Source organism: Acomys minous, assembly GCF_964271855.1.
Source record: "Acomys minous genome assembly, chromosome: 16".
Lineage (NCBI taxonomy): Eukaryota > Metazoa > Chordata > Mammalia > Rodentia > Muridae > Acomys > Acomys minous.
In genome coordinates, this window is record NC_140498.1 from 41913761 (window position 1) to 41934143 (window position 20383).

The window sequence follows — 20383 nt, forward strand, 5'->3', positions numbered from 1 at the left end:
GGTTTTTCAAGACATGGTTTCCCTTGGCTGTCCTGGAACTCTGTAGACCAGGCTGGCCAGTCTGCCTCCTGAGTGCCAAGATTAAAAGTGTGTGCCACCACCATCCAGCCAACTCAGGCTTTGTTTTGATTTTTTATTCTTTTTTTTTTCCCCAAGGCAGGGTTTCTCTGTGTATCCTTGGCTGTCCTAAACTCGCTCTGTAGACCAGGCTGGCCTCGAACTCCAGTGATCTGCCTGTCTCTGCCTCCCTAGTGCTGGGATTAAAGCGTGTGCCACCACCGCCCAGCAGTGTTTAGAGAGTTAGAACCCAGCTCTCTAGGAGTAGGAGGTCAGACGCCAGGAAGCCATCACCGTCTCCGGAGGAAGCTATTTAACTCGCTGTTCTCTTTTTTGGAGGGGGGGGGGGTGTTATGGTAGAACAATGTAGTGAGAATTCTGGAATTTTGGCTTATTTCAAAAAACAGAAGTACTGTAAGTTTGTTTTTGTTTTAATCCCAGCTGTGGGGACATGGGGCTGCTTCACAGCACCTGACTGATTTGCCTCGTGTTCTAACAGAGGAGCAGTTTTGTCAGCTGCAGATAGTTTCTGCAATTGTGTGGTATTTGGAATTCTGGGAATTTTTGAGAGGGTGTGTAAATGCTAGTACCCTGAAGGCAGGGGCTGTGGTTGTTGGTCTTTGGAGGGGGGAGGGGGGGTTGGTGGGTTCTAGTTTATTAGTAGTTGAGCTCAAAGAAGAAATAAGAAAGAAAATTAAATTCACAGATTTCTCCCCTCCCTCCCCCTCCCTCTCCCTCCCTCTCCCTCCCTCTCTCTCCCTTTCTCTTTCCCCCTCCCTCTCTCTCTCCCTCTCTCTCTCTCTCCCTCTCTCTCTCCCTCTCTCTCTCCCTCTCTCTCCCTCTCTCTCTCCCTCTCTCTTTCCCCCTCCCTCCTCTATCCCTTCCTATCTAGTGATGGGGTGAAACTGGGGGAGTAAAGGGTGGGACAAAGGAGAACCCACAAAATAGCAAAGACCAGCTACAAGCAAAGAAGAAAGAAATTAGATTCAGAGATCTCCCCCCCCCCCCATCCTTTCTCTCCTATCTAGTGATAGAGGGAGTGAAACTTGGGGCTGTGGGGGAGATAAGGTGTGGGGAAAAGAACCCATAAAGTCGCTAAAGCCTGCTGCAGAAGAGGCCATTAGTCCCAGGCGGTCAAAGCAGTCCCCGTTCTTAGCCCAGGGCTTGGCTCAGCTTAGTGTGTTCAGAAGCGTTGGTTTTCTGGATCAACTTTTAAAACATCATTCTCCCGTTTCTCTCCCTTTGTTTCATGGGCCTTTTCCATGGGAGGTGGGCAGCGGTGGTGTGAGGCCTGAGGCCTGGGAAGGAAGGTGAGGAGGTTAATGTAGATTAGAGATTAATACAGGATCTGCTGTAGTAGAAGCAGGACGGAGAAGGCGCCTGGTGCCATGAGTCGGGAGCAATGGGACACAGTTGCTGTGCCACAAAGCAGCTTACTTGGATTGTACACACACACACACACACACACACACACACACACACACACACTATAAAATCACCCATGCAGCTATTCCGTGGTCTCTCTAGTGTTGCTGTCATGTGTGCCTTTTCCTGGGCAGATGACAAGTGTCTGTCACCCCAGATAAGACTGGTAAGTCAATGAGTTTGTTGGTGCTACGTACAGGACGGCCAGATGGGAGCAGAGTTTTCTGAGCCTAGAGCTTTCTTAACTGTGTGGGTATGTGGAGGCCAGAGGACCTGTGGTGTCATTTTTCAGGAGCCATACATGTTTTTTTTTTTTTGTTTTTTGTTTTTGAATGCTGTCTCACTGTGGCCTGGGGCTTACCCACCCGTTAGGTTTAGGCTGGCTGGCTGGCTGGCCATCAAGCTCCAGGGATTTACCTGTCTTGATGCTGACACCACACCCGGCTTTTTATGAGGGTCCTAGGACTCAAACTTGTGTCGTGGGCTCATTTTCATCCCTCAGCATCTGAAGTCTTAGTTGGTTTCCCTTCTCCAGGAGAGAATAGCTACTCACCATGTTTTATCCTCAATTCCCGTCATCGATTCTAACCCCAGACTGAAAGGCTCTCTGAAGCGGGAGCAAGCTAGGGATAACTACTGTCATTCTAGGCAGATATAAATAGATAAATAAAATCAAGCCGGGTTCCATAATGCTATAAACTGAGCCAGGCAAGCTGGAATTAAGGGTAAGGAGGCAGCCAGTGGCAACGCTAATGCTTTTCTTTGTAATTACGCATAGAACACCTTAAAAAACAAAATTCCCTACTTTGCAACAATCACGTCTGGACTACTTAGAGCCTGGGACAGTATCTTTCATCATTGTGGTGACGCACCCCTTAATCCCCTCACTTGGGAGGAGGCAAGCAGGTCTTTCTGAGTTTGAGGCCAGTCTGGACTACATAGCAGGGCTACACAGTGAGAACTTGTCTCAAAAAAATTGTTTTAAAGCCTAAGTTTTAACTCCTCTGTATCTTAGGCTGCCCTTTAATTTGCTTTGTGGCTTGAGAGGTGACCTTAAACTTCTGATCTTCCTGTCTCTGCCTCCCAACTGCTGGGATTGCAGATTTGCGCGGTGCCTACCCAGAGCTGCAGACAAGTTAGGCATGGTTCTGCCACCTGGCCTACATCCACACCCTCCCTAATCTCGTCTTTTCTGAAACTGTTGCGGAGCTGCGAAGAGAATGGGGTCGAGGTGATGTTAATAGGTGTTCTTAGTCTGTTTTAGGGTCAGAGGGCCTTAAGCCATAATGAAAGGCTTGAGTCAGATTTTGGAGAGAGGAGGGTTTAGTTAACATAGAAGGTGAACCCTGGACTGTGAACGCGTGTTTGGAGCCTAATGGCCTGTAATCTGGGAGACACTGGCCATACTAAGGGTTGAGCAGGGACGTCCACAGAACAGAATTACAAGAAGGAGCTGAGAACAGAGTAAAGAGCAAAAGTCATAGTGATTAAGTAATTTCAGGAAAACAGACAAAATGTGTGGTAACAGTGATGAAACCCAGGAATAGTGAGGCAAGGGATGAGGGCATTAGTTAAAACCCAAGGTAGGTGATGACATCCGTGCGCAGGTGACTTGCTGGGGTCCGGGATGCTGCCTGAAGACATGAGACCTAGAGGCTGTGTGAGCTTCCAGCAACAGGACGGCCTTAACTCTGCACAGATGCATGTGTGGTGTCTGGCCTTGTAATTCAGCTGCAGTTGGAGACACGAGAAGAACCTAAGATGTGGTCCAGACAGCTTCTAGTGGCCTTTAACCCCGTAGGAGAGTTTTTAGATAGACCCAGTCTCCCCACTTAATGTGAAGAGCTGACCTCAAAAAAGGGCAGTTAGGCTCGGAAGTGTGCCCACCCTGGTGCTCAGTGGAAGCCGGCATTGTCTGTCCAGTGGTGGCGTATGGTAAACAGGCACCAGGTGGTGGTGGCGTCTGTTAAACAGGCACCATGTCTCTGCATCTCGGAAGGGGTCTGTCTGGGTGGCCTACTGTAAAGTGCTTTGGGTGGGCTGAAGTGAGTTGTCACCTTAGGAGTCGTGTGGGATCATTTTCAGTGTGCGTGTGTATTGGAGAGAGAGGGAGGGAGGGAGGGGGTAGGGATGGAGAGAGAGTGCCAGTTCTATCCTAACACTGTAAATCTTGGGGATCAAACTCAGGTTGTCAGCAAGTGCCTTTATCCACCGAGCCGTTTCCCAGCCCTTTTTATTTATTCTCTGGAGAACTTCATACGTGTATATGATGTAATATGATCATGTCCATCCCCCATTCTTCCCATATGCCCCTCCCCCAATGTAATGCAATCTTTTTTTTTTATAACCCACTGAGTCCAGCTAGAGTTGCTTGTATGTGCATTTTGGGGGCCATCATGACCGCCCTCCCTTCAAACGTCTCCTCCTTGCCAGTGGTTGTCAGGGTGTCACTAGCTCTTCGGCTGCAGCTGGGCCTGTAGGCTCCTCAGCAGCTGACAGCTGCTGTGAGTTCATGAGGGACGTGTCTAGAAGGCGGCATTTTGTATCATTCCTTCCCGTCCTTCAGCTTGTGCCTTCCCCCACCACCTCACGGTGTTCTCTGAGCCCTGGGAGCGGGGTTGATAACAGGGGTCCCACTTAGGGCTGACTCTCTCTGAAGCTCAGTTGGGAAAGTAGGGAGGCCAAGAATGCTGAGTGCAACAAACAATCACTGGGGAGTTATTTATATTCTCCGCTTTAATCTTCCTGAGAGAGGATGCCGGGCCATGTGGAGATTGTTTGTTTGTTGTTGTTGTTTTTCCAGACAGGGTTGCTCTGTGTAGCCTTGTCCTGTCCTGGACTCGCTTTGTAGACCAGGCTGAAACTCCCAAAGATCTGCCTGCCTCTGCCTCCCTAGTGCTGGGATTACAGGCATGCCCCACCACACGAGGCTTGATAATTTTAAGACCTTTACACACTTGGTGAATGATACTCAAAATGACAGACAGGCCGTTATAAAACTGTGTGCACCGAGGGAGCCCAGAATTGGTATTAGGACAGTGGCTGCCTTTGAAACCCTTTCCGTTTTACTGGCAGAATGGCCCATCCACTGGTTACGGTACCAACTACAATGAGTAGACATTGAGTTCCTTATGTGGAGGCATTTGTCAGTCTCTCTCCAGTGTAGTTACCCTATGCTGGACAGGCTGTAAAACGGGAAGGAGGGAACTCTTTCACAGTGTTCCCCAAGCCTTGGACTGACCACAAGTGGAACCAGTTTTTAGAAATCGACCATAAAGTCTTAATTCTCAAGACAATGAAGAAGGCTCCATGAGAATTTGGAGTGTTTGAATCCCCCCAAAAATGTGGCTGGATGAACGTTGTTAAGGATCCACGGAGTAACAGCTTGTTTCCTGAACTCCATCCCTACGGTGGTGGCAGGGCTTTAGGTCAGAAGACAGCCCCAGATCCCCTGGGGCCCTAGTTGGTACAGCTGATTGTGAACTGCCATGAAGGTCACATGAACAGGCAGCATTCCTAACCGCTGAGCCACCTGTCCAGCTCCTAGTTTGTAATATTGTAATCATCTTTGGTTGTACTTCCCTATTGTGTGTTAAGGACATGTAAGCAGCCATAAATAAATCTGATTATGGCCAGTTTAGCTCCTTTTAGGAGCATGGGAGGAGCCCCTTGCTCCTTTATGTGGCATACTTTTATTTACTTGCTTGTTTGTTTGTTGTTGTTTCTTTGTTTGTTGTCTCTAGGGAATGAACCAAGGTCTTGGTGCATGTTACATAGTCTGCACTAGTCAATTGCAATCTGAACTTCTGTTTTTAGCATAGCCATTACAATTTAGATAATTTGGGACAGTAATTCATTATTCTAGTCCTTGTTTTTATAAATAAAAAACAATATTCATACATTTAAAGAAAATTAAATTTATTATTTTCAAACAATATTCTAACCACTATAAGTGGGCATTGATATGAAAATGTGTTTAATTAAAAACAATGTCAACAGTTCATTTGTATCTTTACATAGTCTAATTACTTGAACCAAAAGTTGAAGGCATATTGGAAATATCCTTAGTATTATGAAACCTTTTTTTTTTTTTTTAATCTACCAATTCTCGAGCTGGGTGTGGTGGTGCATGCCTTTTATCCCAGCACTTGGGAGGCAGAGGCAGGCAGATCGCTGTGAGTTCGAGGCCAGCCTGGACTACAAAGTGAGTCCAGGACAGTCAAGGCTACACAGAGAAACCCTGTCTCGAAAAACCAAAAATAAATAAATAAATAAATAAATAAATCTACCAATTCTCAAGTGGCTTTTACTTTCGAGATCTTTATTGGCTGTATTGTGTCGCGCCTCTTTTAGTGTGAAATGGAATCTTTGGAACTCAGGTGTGGCAGCAACAAAGTTAACAAGGCTGTCCAAACTGTCTTTTACAGCAAATAACTATTTAGCTCTCTGCTTTTCAGCTCCCCCTCCTTTGGACAGCATCTTTTACAATCTCACCTTTTGTTTTTGAGGAGGGGGGTACAACCCTTTTCTTTATCACCTCCATTTAACCACACCCTGTCATTACCCAGCTTGGTTTCTAACTCCACACCTTTCTCCAGAATTTCTCTATAATCCTATCTTCTACTCCTCGAAGGTCACATGGGTTCTTTTTTTTTTTTTTATGATTTCCTTATGCATTTGCTGTTGTTACTTGTTTTACTCCATCCCAACTTTTTGCCTAGTTAAAAATTCCACTTTTCATGTTGCAGTCGTTAATTTCGGTAACTCCCTTTTTTCTTTTATCCTGTTCATCCTCACTTTCTCCAAAAATGACAAAACTCTCTTCAAGTTGTTTCTGTGTGTGAAGTTGTTTGCAGCTCCAGATCACACCTTGATTCAGTGGATGAAGTTCATTGGTTGGATGAAGTATTGGGGAAAGAATATGCATTTAATTCCCTCAGCCTCACTGGCTAGCGGCTCAGCAGAAGGCTGACTGAAGGGAGTCCAGCAGGGCGACACCCTGAAGCCTTCCTCAGGAAACCCTAGATCTGTTAAGCTGAAAATGCTGAACCTCAGGAACAAAATGTGAAAGAACCATTCTGCAAACAGCCCTCTCGTGGACAGACATCTTCACTAGGCTTATATATTGCAGATAATGTCCTGTGATCTCTTTCACACTTTTGGGCACCTTTGCTTTTCCAATGATGACTGATTTTAATTCATGAGTTCCATTGGCATTTGCACATGTAGGGGCAGACAACTGTTTATTTTTCTTCCTGGTAGGCAGGTATCTTTCCTACTTTCCCGAATGTTCTTGACTTCAAAAAGAGGTCAGCCTCAAGCCCACTGTGTAGCTGGGACAAATGTAGATTTTTTTTTCCCCTCTTTCATTATCACAGTTTTTGTTGAAATGTGCTCTGAAGCTGATCCTCAGAAATGTTCCCTGCGTACTTTTTGGTTCCCAATTTCATGCCTATTTCAAAATCCAAAACACCGTGCAAACCTTTCTATAGCAATCTGAAGCTCCACGCCTTTAGCAGGGACACCAGATGAGTGTTTCTGTTGGTACCACACGTAAGCTACATCGCCCACATCACTATATTGGATTCCTGTCATCCTCTCTCTGTTTTCAATCCCTACTAAAGGTCCATCCTGTTTCAGCACAAAATTCAAAATCAATTTTTTGTTTTTAATGTCACAAGATATTACTTTTCTGATACCAAATTCATTCATCACACTTTTAAGAGACTGCCCAACTTCATTCCTACTTAGAACCTTTATTTTTCTCCCCCAAATTCAGTGTAATATATTTTCCTCTCTTATTCATTCTGAATTTGACTAAAAACAACAAACAGGAGGAAAGGGGAAAGCCTTAGAAAACTGGGAAAAATATTTTAAGCAAGTGAATAAACAAACAAACAAACAAACAGAACTAGCCCAAAGCCCCAGAAGGCCACAGTCTCTTATAGTAGAAAGTAACTACTGACTGAAAAGAGTAAGGCTTCATGACGGAAATGCCGAGCAAGCGAGGGAAGCACTTAACGCTAAGCTGCCGTTGTGCAAGTACTGTCTGGTTCTTTCTATTGCAAAGCAGAAGTCAACTGCTCAGAATTCTGCTTTTTCTCCAAGCCAGCCACGACAGAGATACCCGCAGCCTTTCCCTAACTCAGCACAGGGAAAGCAACGAAATAAGGAAATAACTGAAAGATGTTTCCACAAGAACGTATGCGGAAGGGGCGTGGCTAAAGAGTAGTGCTTGCGAAGAGTGGGAAAGACTCAAAGACAATGCGGGAGTAACTGTGTGGCAGAGGAGCAGAATAGCTTCTCCCAAAGCAGCTGATTTTACCTCACTGCGAGAGAAGAGCGTGATGCCCTTCATGCTCTGAGTGTAGCACTTACTGGTAACTTCAGCTGTTCTGTCAGGCTACAAGCCTCGAAGATCCTGACATTGGAAGCCTAGATAACAGGAACTTGAAAACAGTTGTATAGAGTCTTTTCATTTCTTTCTTTTTCTTCCTTTTTGTTTGTTTTTGGGTTTTCCTTTTGCTTTTTGTTTTTTGAGACAGGGTTTCTCTGTGTAGCCTTGACCATCCTGGACTTGCTTTGTAGACCAGGCTGGCCTCAAACTCACATCGATCCGCCTGCCTCTGCCTCCTGAGTGCTGGGATTAAAGGCGTGTGGCACCACCATTGGCTGTGTAGAATTTTTTTTTTCTGAGACAGGGTTTCTCTGTGTAGCCTTGGCTGTCCTGGACTCACTTTGTAGACCAGGCTGGCCTCGAACTCACAGAGATCCACCTGCCTCTGTGCTGGGATTAAAGGTGTGTGCCATGCCTTAGAATCTTTTAAGTGAAGAAAAGTTAGTAGATTGTACACGTGAGTGCAATCCAACTTTTATTTCAGTCGATACATCAGTGAGCTTTGAGTGTTACTTGTTATAATGAAGAAAATCCCAGACATTTGATTTTACCAGTGAAGACTCAGGAGCCAGATGCTGTGGTGAAAACCTGCCAGCTCAGAGAGGTAGAAAGAAAGCACCCAGCTGACTTTCCTACTCAGCTCATGTCCCAAAGGAAAAAGCCAAAAGCCCAAGGCCAAAAACCTGCTAGCTCAGCTTGATAGCCCAGGAGGAAAAGGCCAAAAGCTAAAAGCCAAAGAGTTCCTTTTCTCCACAGAGTTTTAAATGCCCTTCTCTCAAAGTCTGTCCTTTCAACTTAATACCTGTCAGCCACTTTCTTGCTCTGCCTTTTGACTTAGAGTTAACTTTATTAAATCATGTGTACAGAAAGCTCTTGGACTAAAGGTATGTGTTAGGGCTAAACCACACCAAACAAGAAACAGGTTTTTACAGTTCCCAATCTTGGGGTTCACAATGGGGTCAAATATCCTGCAACAGTCACTAAGTTCCCAAAGTAATCTGTACGTATGCAGACAGCATTTAGTAGCACTTTTCCATTCTCACATCTTCTGGAGTATTCTAGATATATTTTCAGTGAAATGGTTTCATATTTGGGATCTATCTTCAGAATAATGCATTCTTACATAGGAGTCTAGAAGGTTTGCAAAATATTTTATCAGAGTTTTAAAAAAAACTATCCTTTCATTTGTTTTCCTAAATTTACATCAGGGTATCAAGTGACACGTTTTGTGTTTCAGAGTTTAAGGCCTCGTTGGCTTTTACTTAATCTGAACTAAGAGACAGCAGCCAGGAGAATTAAAATGCTGCTGTTCCTGATCATCGGTTTTCCGTAAGTTCCTCAGATGGGAAGTGATTCTGTAGCTCTCTGCCTTCAACATCCCTTTTCTGGTATGTGTCTGGTGCCAGTGGAAGTCAGATCCCCTGGAATTGAATTTACAGTTATGAGCTGTCCTATGGTTGGTAACTCCAGGGCCCTCTGCAAGAACAGCAAGTGCTTTTAACTGCTGAACCATCTCTCTGGCCCATAATAGTTTACATTAAAGGGAGAACCAAGTCAAGACCTTTTCTGTTCATTTTTTTTCTTACGTTAAGTAGCAAATTTTAAGATCATCATGACTCTTTTATTGGTGTGTAATTCCCTTCTCCCCAGCACCCTTCAGTGCCTTTAGGAAGAAGACACTTCCGTTGAATGTTAAACCAGACCAGCCTGGGCTTCAGCTGCCGATGGTGGCACCTGTGTTGCTATAGAAGCAAATGTAATGAGACAACACAGTGGTGACGGGGAGTCTGGAAGCGGATGGACATTTGGACCCTCAGATCAAGGCTTTATGGGATGCTGAGGAGCCTGAGACGAAGAGGGATGCTCAAAGTTAAAAATCCATTTCACAAGAAGGAGCTCACAAACCTAAGAACTTCCGTTGCCAGGTCCAGAGCTTCAGCAGTCACAAAGTGGCTGCACCTCCTGAGGCTCTCAGCCAGCTTCCAGAACGATGCCATCTGTGGCTGAGATCAGAGATCCACTCCAGAGAGCCAGTTTTGGAACTGCTTGTGCTAACACGGTTTCTGACCATCCTGCCAAGGAAGGTGCAGTGTCAGGTTGAGAAGTGGCGGCAAAACCAAACCAACCCCAACACCGCCACAAAGTGTATGCTGTCATCTGACTCCTTACATGGGTCCTAGGAGTCAAACTCACACCTGTGCAGCAGCAAGCGCTCTACCAACTGAGCCTTTTCCCCAGCACCAAGGCAACGGTTTTTAATTTACTCTAGACTTTTCTCCTATCTCCTAGGAGTTTTGCCACTTATATTTAGGTTTGCGATTCATTCTGTGTTAGTTTTCTCAAAGGGTGTAAGGTCAGATGGCCTCAGCCTTCCAACTTTCTTCGATATAGTCTGCAATATCCTGCCTCTTGACTTTGAGCATAAAGGTTAGAACAGGTGGCTTTGATTAATCCCATTTATGGCTGTGATCCACAGTTCAAGAGGTGGTGTTCCCAGCATAGGCATGTGGCTTACGTGGGTGCCTGCCTGGCTGTCGTTAGAAATGCTGGGACAAATCCAGCTCATGCCAGGTAGTACATGGAAGTGGCCCAGCAAGCAGAGACTGCCTTCCTGCAGCTGGGGGGTGGAAGCTTTCCTGGGAAGCCAGGGCTGCAGAAGGAAGAGCAGGTGATAAAAATTCGGTCCTTGGCAACATCGTTGAGCTGTAGGATCAAGCATCACCCGAGGCTTCTTTCTGCCTGCCCTGGGCATGAATTCTGTGTATTCCTTTCATTGCTAACACTGCTGTGAACCAAACTTTCTGTTAATTATAACTGAAAAAAAAACCCCGCAGATACATGGGATAATAACTAACTTAGTATATAGATGGAAAATCCCTTTCATATAACTATGTAAACGTTTTTAAATAGCTATATGTATGCTTGATAATTCCTATCTATAATGACTGTTATTTATGCCTCAAAAATTACGTTGGCATGACACCCCATCTCAAAACTCACCATTTTGCAATCTTACTTAGTTTACTCCCTTCAGTGTTATGGTTTTTGTTTGGCGTGAGAGTGTTGTTTGCTTTGTAGTATTTAAAGCAGACCCAAGACATTACACATTGGCCTGTCAATAATGTCATTTGAATAGGAACATAGTATTGACAACCACCACCTTAAAAGGTCCCGCAGGGCCCTCTCTTCTACAGGGACAAAGGCAGCCTTTCTCTACCCTAGCGTACAACAAAACTTAACCTGTAACTTCTCAAGATGGCTTTGTAAGAGGCCGCTCTTGGCCTCCCGCCTGGGGCATTCGTTTATGAGATCACCAGCTATCCCACATGTCTCATAATGAAGGCTTTCCAGAGGGGGTACCAGCTGCCTGTAATGATCACCAAAGCAACTTATTAATAACTTGAAACTGCGTGACCTACTGTTGCACTTTTAATGAGCCCCAGAGTGACTCATTCATGAAGAGTTCAGAGCATTGGATAATTGATGGTTTCCTGGAAGGCTAAAAAGCAATATAATGACATTCACGCTCCAGTGTGCATAGAGCAAGTCCCCAAGAGCTCAGTATATACTAAGTACTTTCTCATTACTCACTTCCATTGACTTTAAGTATCTTTTTCAAAATAATGTGTAAATGATTACATTGTTGTTTACTTCCCTGTCTGTATCCCTCCTTCATTATACCTCTTTTGTATAATTGTCTATCAAGTGACTTCTGAGAAGAGCGATGACCTGGAAACTTACTATAGCTTCAGTCCTGATGAGGAGCTCGCCTACCCTTCAGGGTTAGTGTGCATTCTGGCCCGGAAGCCTCTTTCTGGAATTATTCTAGAACAGTCACTCTGTACTTTAACACCCAGTATGCTGCTAGTCAAGAAGCATCACAGAAACTACCTGAAAGATTCCTTAACCCCCCCGCCTCAATACTTAGCATAGTGTGTGATTTATCATTTATAAAGACATATTAGCCAACCAAGAGTTCACTGCAACTGAGGCCCTGGCACTGTCAGCTAATATTTATCACCTTCTGCAATTCCCAAATTAATATGCACTAACTTTTGCCCTCAATTGTTTTTTTTTTTTCTCTGCCTAAGAATATTTACTTCCTAAAGCTTCCTGAAAGATATGTACTTTCTCTGTTGATTCACTTATCGGTATTTTAAAAATTTACTGAGCACTTTCTATGGGCTAGGCATTGTTTTAAGTATTGATATTTTGTATTTGCAAACATTATGGGTCTTTGGATTTTGTTGTTAGTTGGTTTTAATGGGCTTTTTGGTTTTTTTCTTCTGTTTTTGTTTGTTTGGACTATAAAGAAATATTTTTGGGTTTAAGAAAAAGAAGACATTTTCTACACTTCTTTATGGTGTTTAAATAATAATAAGTATGATAGTTGTACCATTTCATTTGGCTAGCTGATTTGCTTTTTCTGGTCAATTTTAAATCGTATCTTATCTTTAGTTTCAGATTCCACAAAATGGAATAAGGAAAACATCTCTCTCCAATTTTTATACACACAATTCAATTTTTAAGAGGGATTTTGATTGAATTGATTTAGATGCTATCATTTTTTAAAAAAAGAATAGACTTAAGTATTTACATTTGAGAGACATATCAAAAAATTTAGACTTTTCAAAAAGTCTTGTAGAAACACACACATTAGATTATTAAGTTCTCAGGAAAGACATTGAGACAGAAAGCAAACTCTTAAGAAAACTGTAGTCACTTCAGCCCGTAAGTAGTTACAGCCACATGTCTTCTATCAATGGAGAGAGATCCTAGGAAATGCATTGTGAGAGCATCAGAACGTAATTAAAGGCGGCCAGGGGGCCCAGATTTTACAGTGTTATGGGGCCACAATCATGCGAGTGTTGTGTGACTGGCTCAGGTATCACGTGCCGTGAGCTCTACACTAGCATCCAGGTGTGTTAATTACAAAAGTCAGGTGTAGCCACTGATTGCTCTAAGAGGCAGGGGCTGATGGGAGATAATTAGACCGTGAAGCCTCAGGCCAGCCCGCCTTTCTGCCTTCTGCCATGTGAGGATCCAGAGCTCCTTCCCGCTGGAGTGTGGATCACCGAGCATCTCAGAAGCAGATGACTCACCTTGCTGTCACCTTCACCTCGTGCTTTCCAGCCTGCACAGCTGTGAGAGCATCTGGTTAGCTTGCTTTATACTCTACGAACAAAAGATACAGATGTACTTCACACTGGAAGGTAGCATTTCTTTATTTTTCCTGTTTTCCAAACTTCCACTACAATCAGGCCCCAGAGATCAGAAAGGTTGCCACAGGAGCAATATTTAAAACTATATGATGGGCAGAGGATGTAGGTCAGCAGTGAAATAGCTGCTTAGAGCGTGCAAGGCCCCGAGTTCAATCGCAAGCACCTTACACAAACAAAGGCCAGTACGAGCTGGTAGTGCGTGCTGGTCCTCCCAATCACTAGGAAAGCTGAGGCAGGAGAATTATAAGCTCAAGTCCTGCCTGGGCTACAGAATTCAGTTCCATGTTGGATACCCTGATAAAACCTTGTCTCAAGGGGGTGGGGCTGGGGCTGGGAAAGGACGCAGGATCGTTCCTTGGAAGAGCACCTGCCTAGTGTGCTAAAGGCCCTAGTACCACAAAATAAACAAAAACTATATGAAAGAAACCCAGAAATAACAGACAAGCCAAATTTTCAACAGAATAAAATATTAAAATGACCAGGTGTGGTGGCGTATGCCTTTAATCCCAGCACTTGGGAGGCAGAGGCAGGCGGATCACTGTGAGTTCAAGGCCAGCCTGGTCTACAAAGAGAGTCCTGGACAGCCAAGGCTAACACGGAGAGAGCCTGTCTCAAAAAACAAAACAAATATTAAAATGATACAAAATAATGTGTAAAACAGCCAATCACTATATAGAAAGCCTCGAAATCATTAGCCACAGGAAAGTGCAAGCCGAAGTCACCAAAACATCACACAAACTAGGATGGTTATAATAAAAAGATGACAAAGTATTGGAGAAATCAGGACACTGACACACTGCTAATAGCAACGTAAAAATGGTAGAAAAGAGTCCAGAGGCTTAACAGGCTAACTACAGGCATGTGTGGCTTCAAACCCTTGTTTATTGTGTGTGAGCCTCTGGCCTCTATCTCAACACGGGAGTGTCGATAAAGCCATGTCACTAGAGAGCTTCCTGTTTGCTACCCGCACCATTCCATGTCTCTCCAAAACGAAATCATGTCTAGATAAAAATGGGGCCCCCACAGCTCACACCCACAACCCCAGCACTCCAGAGGCTGAGGCAGAGAACTGCTGTGATTTCAAGCCCAGCCTGGGCTAAAGTGTCATAGTCTCAAAGGAGAGAAAAAACATTGCCTCCAAATGTAAACAGTGTAAGCCAAACGGAGGCAGAGCTCAAATGTTCCCTGACTGCTTAATGGACACATGCAATGTGGCATGTGACATACAGTGGATGTCAACCAGCGCCTGCTGCTGTGAATTTGGTATGCCTACAGTGCTTGCCACTTACGAATAGCATTACTTCTTGCACAGTATGGAGGTTTTCCATACATGTGTGTCACAATCAGGAATTGTTCTGCTGTTATTTTTTAGATTAATCATACTGGTACTTACAGACTTTATTGATGTTATATGCCGCCACTTACTCATGTCCTATTAACCTGACTGTCTCTACTTCTGGTTTTATTTTATGAGATGATGTAGCTCAGGTTTGCCTTTTTTTTTTTTCCCTCCATGATCCTCTGGCCTCAGCCGCCCAGCTACTGTAACGCAGTGATGTTTGCCCAAACCTTCCCACGCAGGTCTGAAGGCGCTTCCTTGATAGCTGTGAGCTGAAAGAGTCTGAGTGTTGCTTAAACTCTGGGTGCCAGTTTCCTCAACTGTGAGGTCAGGATATGCCATGTACTTCATATCATGTTTAATGTTAAGTGAGAGACCATATATGACGTCGGCACTTCATATATTCCTTATAAACGTTAAGTTAGATAATGACAATACACGGTTAAGCATCAGTTTTAGGTCACATGTGAGTGACCTTACTGCAGCTCCTGAGCGCCGCGTGCAGACTCCTGAGACACTGGACGACTTTGACTGTCCGTGAACTGGTATTGAACGCACTTGCTTCCTCTCTCTCCCGCCAATGATGCTGCCCCCCTCTGCATCTGCTGTTTCATTGGTGCTACACTTCAGTTCCTCAACACAGCTTCCAGAATCGCCTGAACACTCACGACCATCCCGCTGCCCACAGTGACAAGCGAGCAAGTCTCCTGTTCCCTTTGAGTCTTGCATCCAGCAGGAAGCAGTGGCCAGGGTCTGCCTCCGTGGTAGGGACACCTGCGGTGTTGGAGGGAGCAGGGCTGCTGAGGCGAGCCTGCCCGGCAGCTTGACGGTGGCTGTGGTCCCTGCTGCCTCGGTTCCTTTGTCCTGCTTCTTTCCCAGTTCTGATTTCCGTTAGTGAGCAGCTCTGTATTCTTCCAAAAACATTTCTTTTCTACTTATTTCAAACAAAGTTGGCTTCTCTAGAACCTAAATCAGTTTATGAGCCAAGAGCCTGATGCCCTTGAGTATTTTGTCATGTGTTCTCTATACCATAGAGGAATGACGTTTCCTGGCTTGGTCAGCCTCAGGACCACCTTCCCAGGGGTGATATCACCCATGGAGCTGGGTCTTCCTACATCGATTGTCAATCGAGAAACTGCCCTGCAGGCATGCTGACAGGTCAGTCTGATGGGGACATTTGCAGGACATCATGGAGTTGGTCTGGTCTAGCTGCCTTGAAAGGTGTGTTAGGTTTTTCAGGTTAGAGTCCGTGGACCGTGGGGTACCTTGGACCGTGGGGTACCGCGAACCTTTCAGTTCCCAGGAAACCGAGGCACTCCCTCAGGCAATGGAGCACTCAGGGCACCTGTGCATCCCTGTGTTCTGTGTTTTTCTGTGCTGCTCCCTTAGAAGTTAGCAAAGCATACAGAAGCGTGCCTGGGCAATTTACTCTTAGAGATTCATCTTGTGTGCTCCGGATAGCTTGCCAATGCCATTGTATCCTGGCAACTGTAACTGTGTTCTTCCCGGCAACCACCGTTTTATTGTTTCTGATAAGGGCATAAAAAGTCTTGATTGTTGGCAATAAACTTGTCTGAGCCTCAGTCTTGCTGCGAGCCTTCAAACTCTGCCTGGTTTGCATTCCCACTGACCATATCAGGAGCTCCTTGTTCAGTAAGTGAGCGATGGAGCTTACAGGCATTTTCTCAACTGAGGGTCTAACTTCCTAAATGTCCCTAGCTTGTATCCAGTTGACAAAAAAAAAAAAAAAAAGAAAGAAACAAAACAAACAAAAAAAGCTAATCACCACAAGCGTCAACCCCAAAATAGAAGAGCCATCAAAAAGGTGACCACTGTGCATAAGTGACAACCCATGGCAATGACAAGCTTCCTTTCCCTCTTCTCTGCCTTGTATTACTACTTTCCAGGGAAAAGTCTTAGGATTTCTGTTTCTGGGAAGAGACAACATGACCATAGCAACTATTATAAACGAAAACATTTCATTGGGGCTGGCTTACAGTTCAGAGGTTTAGTCTGTTATCGTCATGGCCAGGAACACAGTGGTGTGCAGGCGAGTGGTGCTGGAGACGTAGCTGGGAGTTCCGCACCTGGATCTGCAGCAGAAAGGAGAGAGAGTGAGCCACCAGGCCTGGCTTGAGCTTCTGAAACGTCAAAGCCACCCCCAATGACACACTTTTTTTCAACAAAGTCACGCCCACTCTAATACGGCCACACCTCCTACTAGTGCCACGCCCTCTGGGCCAATGGGAAGCCATTTTCATTCAAACTGCCACACTAACCTTTTTGAAAAATACAGTGAATAAGAAGTCATACCATCCAAGGCGTATTATGACGTGAAATCTGTGCTATTGATTGAATGGTCACACCATTCATAGTGTGCTCCGGTCAGCTCGCTATCCAATATCCGCTTGTTCCTTCTCTGCTTCTCAGGAGCATCTCACTCCCTGAGTTCCTTGGACAGGACTAATTATGTCATTATTAATTATGCAGGAGTCAGTGTTTTATGCCATCTAGACCAATATCACCTATGCAAGAGTGTGCAAAAGCGATTGGGGAAAATACTCTCAAAGAGTACACTGGCCCTCCATGGCATTTAGTATTGCTCATCTTGGTGGTGACAGTTTATACAAGATAGTTGTAAGAATCCAATAAAGAGATAGCAACACTGAAGAAAAACCTTGTGTTAACTTCTACAAATGAAAAACATAAATCCAATTTTAAAAATTCTATGGAATCCAGGTGTGGTGGTGCACTCCATTAATCCTAGCACTCGGGAGGCATCAGCAGGCAGATCGCTGTGAGTTGGAGGCCAGCTTGGTCTATAAAGTGAGTCCAGGACAGCCAAGCCTACCCAGAGAAACCCTATCTCAAAAAACAAAAAACAAAAACAAACAACAAAAGACTTTGGAGAGCCTCAGCAATAGAATGACAGGAAAGGAAGAATATCTGAGCTTGAAAATGATTTGGATCATTCCAACAAAGACAAAGATAAGTTAATAAGGCATGAGCTATATTTTCAAGGCAGAATAAGATGAGAAGACCAAAGTGAAGATTTGTGGACATAAAGAAGGTTCATAACTCCACCCCAAAGGGTTAGAAAACACTTTCGGTAAAATCACAGCAGAAAGTGTCCCAACCTAGGGAAGGAGATGACTGTCTAGATGCAGGAGGCATTTGAAACAGCAAGTAGATAAGAACGGAAAAAGTCTCTGTGCCCTACCTTACTTACACTAGCAAGTGTTCATGACAAAGAAAATACACCAAAAGTGTTGAGAGAAAACCCAAGTCACATAAAAAGCAGGCCCACAGAATAACAGATTTCTCCTCAGAAACTGTTCTAATGTGCTTTTCACGGCTATGACAAACACCATAACCAACAGCAACAGGAGAAGGACATGGTTTATTTCACCTTAGCTTACAATCCACTATCAAGGGCAGTCAGGGCAGGAACTCAAGGCAGGAACTGAAGCAGAGACCGTGGAATAATGCTGCTTCCTGGATTGCTCCCTGTGGCTTGCTCAGCCCCTACCACCTGCTCAGGAGTGTCCCTGTCCACAGGACTGGGTCTTCCCACATCAACACTAGTCAAGGAAATACGGTATAGATTTGCTTACAGGCCAGTATGATGGAGATACTCTCTTCGTTGAGGTTTCCTCTTCTCAAATGACTTTAGCTCGTGCCAAGTTGACAAAAACAAACAAGCAAACAAACAACAACAAACCTCCAAGGCTAACCAGGATAGAAACTTAAAGTTAGGAGGGTTTGGAATGATGTTTTAAATTTTTGAAATAAAAAAGATGCCAACACAGCCTATGTCCATGAATGCTGTCTCTCTAATAATTCATGGTGAAAGGAAAAGTTTCCTTTCACAGGCTTAAGGAATTCATGGCCACTAAATCAGTTTTATTACTTCTTCCAGCAGAATAAAAAAAAAGCATATACATAGAGCCACAAGGAAAAAACAAACCACTCTTTACTAGTCAGACCAGAGATTAGAAAAGCACCAAACATTACAAAATCAGCAGTGATAGGAATTTATATATACTTTTTAATAACAACTTTGGCTATTATGGTCTAATGCTCCAATAAAAAGATATGGAACAGTTGATTGGATTAAAAGGCAAGATGTAACAATTTGTTGTCTGAAAGAAACACACCTCAACACAAACAAAGGAAATAAGCAGGAATTTGTTCTAAATTCTGACAAAATAAACTTTAAACCAAAAGTAGAAGAAATAAAGATCGTGTGTTGCTGCTGATTAAGGGAGCAACCAATGAAGAGGACATTACAGTTCTAAACACATGTACACTGGTGCAGATGCACCTAGTTTCCTTTAAAAAAACACTACCAGAGCCAAAATTACTTATTGACTCAAAAATAATAATAGTGGGTGGCTCCAAATTCTCTATACAAGATTCTTCTTGAAAGCTACAGAAATTTCCCTAAAATTGATTATATATTGGAGCACAAAGCAAGTCTTAACAAATATAGGGAAACTGTAGTGATTACTTGTATTCCATCTGATATCAATGGAATAAAACTACAAGTCAACAGCAGGAGAAACCGTAGAACATTAAATGATATCATTGGATGACAAGTAGGGCATTGAGGAAATGAGAAATAAATCAGAAAATTTCTAGAAATGAATCAAAATTAAAACACAACAAACCCAAACATGGGGTACAATGAAAGGAGTTCCTAATTGGAACTTCTTTGCTATAAGTGCCTACATTAAGAAATCGGAGCCGGGAGCTGATGGTGTACAACTTTAATCCCAGAACTCAGGAGGCAGAATCAGGCAGATCTCTCTAAGTTTGAGGCCAGCCTGGTCTACATAGTGAGTTCCAGAACAGCCAAAAGCTACACAGAGAAGTACTGTCTTGAAAGAAAGAGAGAGAGAGAGAGAGAAAGAAAGAAAGGAAGGAAGGAAGGAAGGAAGGAAGGAAGAAAGAAAAGAAAGAAAGAAAGAAAGAAAGAAAAGAAAGAAAAGAAAGAAAGAAAGAAAGAGAAAGAAATCAGAGAGCTCCCAAATAAAGACCCAATGATCTACCTTAAGATCTTTGAAAAACAAGCTGGGTGTGGTTGCGCACGCCTTTAATCCCAGCACTCGGGAGGCAGAGGCAGGCGGATCGCTGTGAGTTCAAGGCCAGCCTGGTCTACAGAGTGAGTCCAGGACAGCCAGGGCCACACAGAGAAACCTTGTCTCGAAAAACCAAAAACAAACAAACAAACAAACAAAGATCTTTGAAAAACAAGAATAAGTCAAACTTAAAATCAGTAGACAGAATTCATTAAGGTAAAGACAGAAATTGATGAAACAGAAGCAAGCAACACAGAATCAATAGGACAGAGAGTTGTTCCCTTCAAAAGGTAAATAATATTGACAAGCCCTTAGCCAAACTAACGCTTTGTTCTTTTAAATTCTGTGTCCTGGGGTTCATCTAGGAATTAACATTGGAGAACATTTTGGCAGGATGTATAAACTGACGCATGACCATTCCGTGGTATGGTTAAGGGAAAGGCTTTTATTGTAGATATGAAAGACCAGCCAGAGGCATCTGGAAGAGTCCAGAGAAGAGAGAGAAAGAAGTAAACTGGACATGAATGGACTGGACCTGTCCAGGACAGAAGCAGGAGCAGAAGTGTGGTAGGGTGGGGACAACCCAGAGAGGAAGGGAAGAGAAGAGCAGCAGAGGCAAGTGGATCTCTATTGAGTTTGAGGATAGACTGGGATACAGAGAAACCCTATCTCTAAAAACCTTAAAAAAATTAATTAACGAGATTTTTATTGTTTTGTCAACAGAAACCTACCTGCCTTTATTGTCACTTTTGTTTTTGTTTTTGTTTTTGTTTTGTTTTGCGAGACAGGGTTTCTCTGTGTAGCCTTGGCTGCCCTGGATTTGATTTGTAGACCAGGCTGGCCTTGAACTCACAGCAATCCA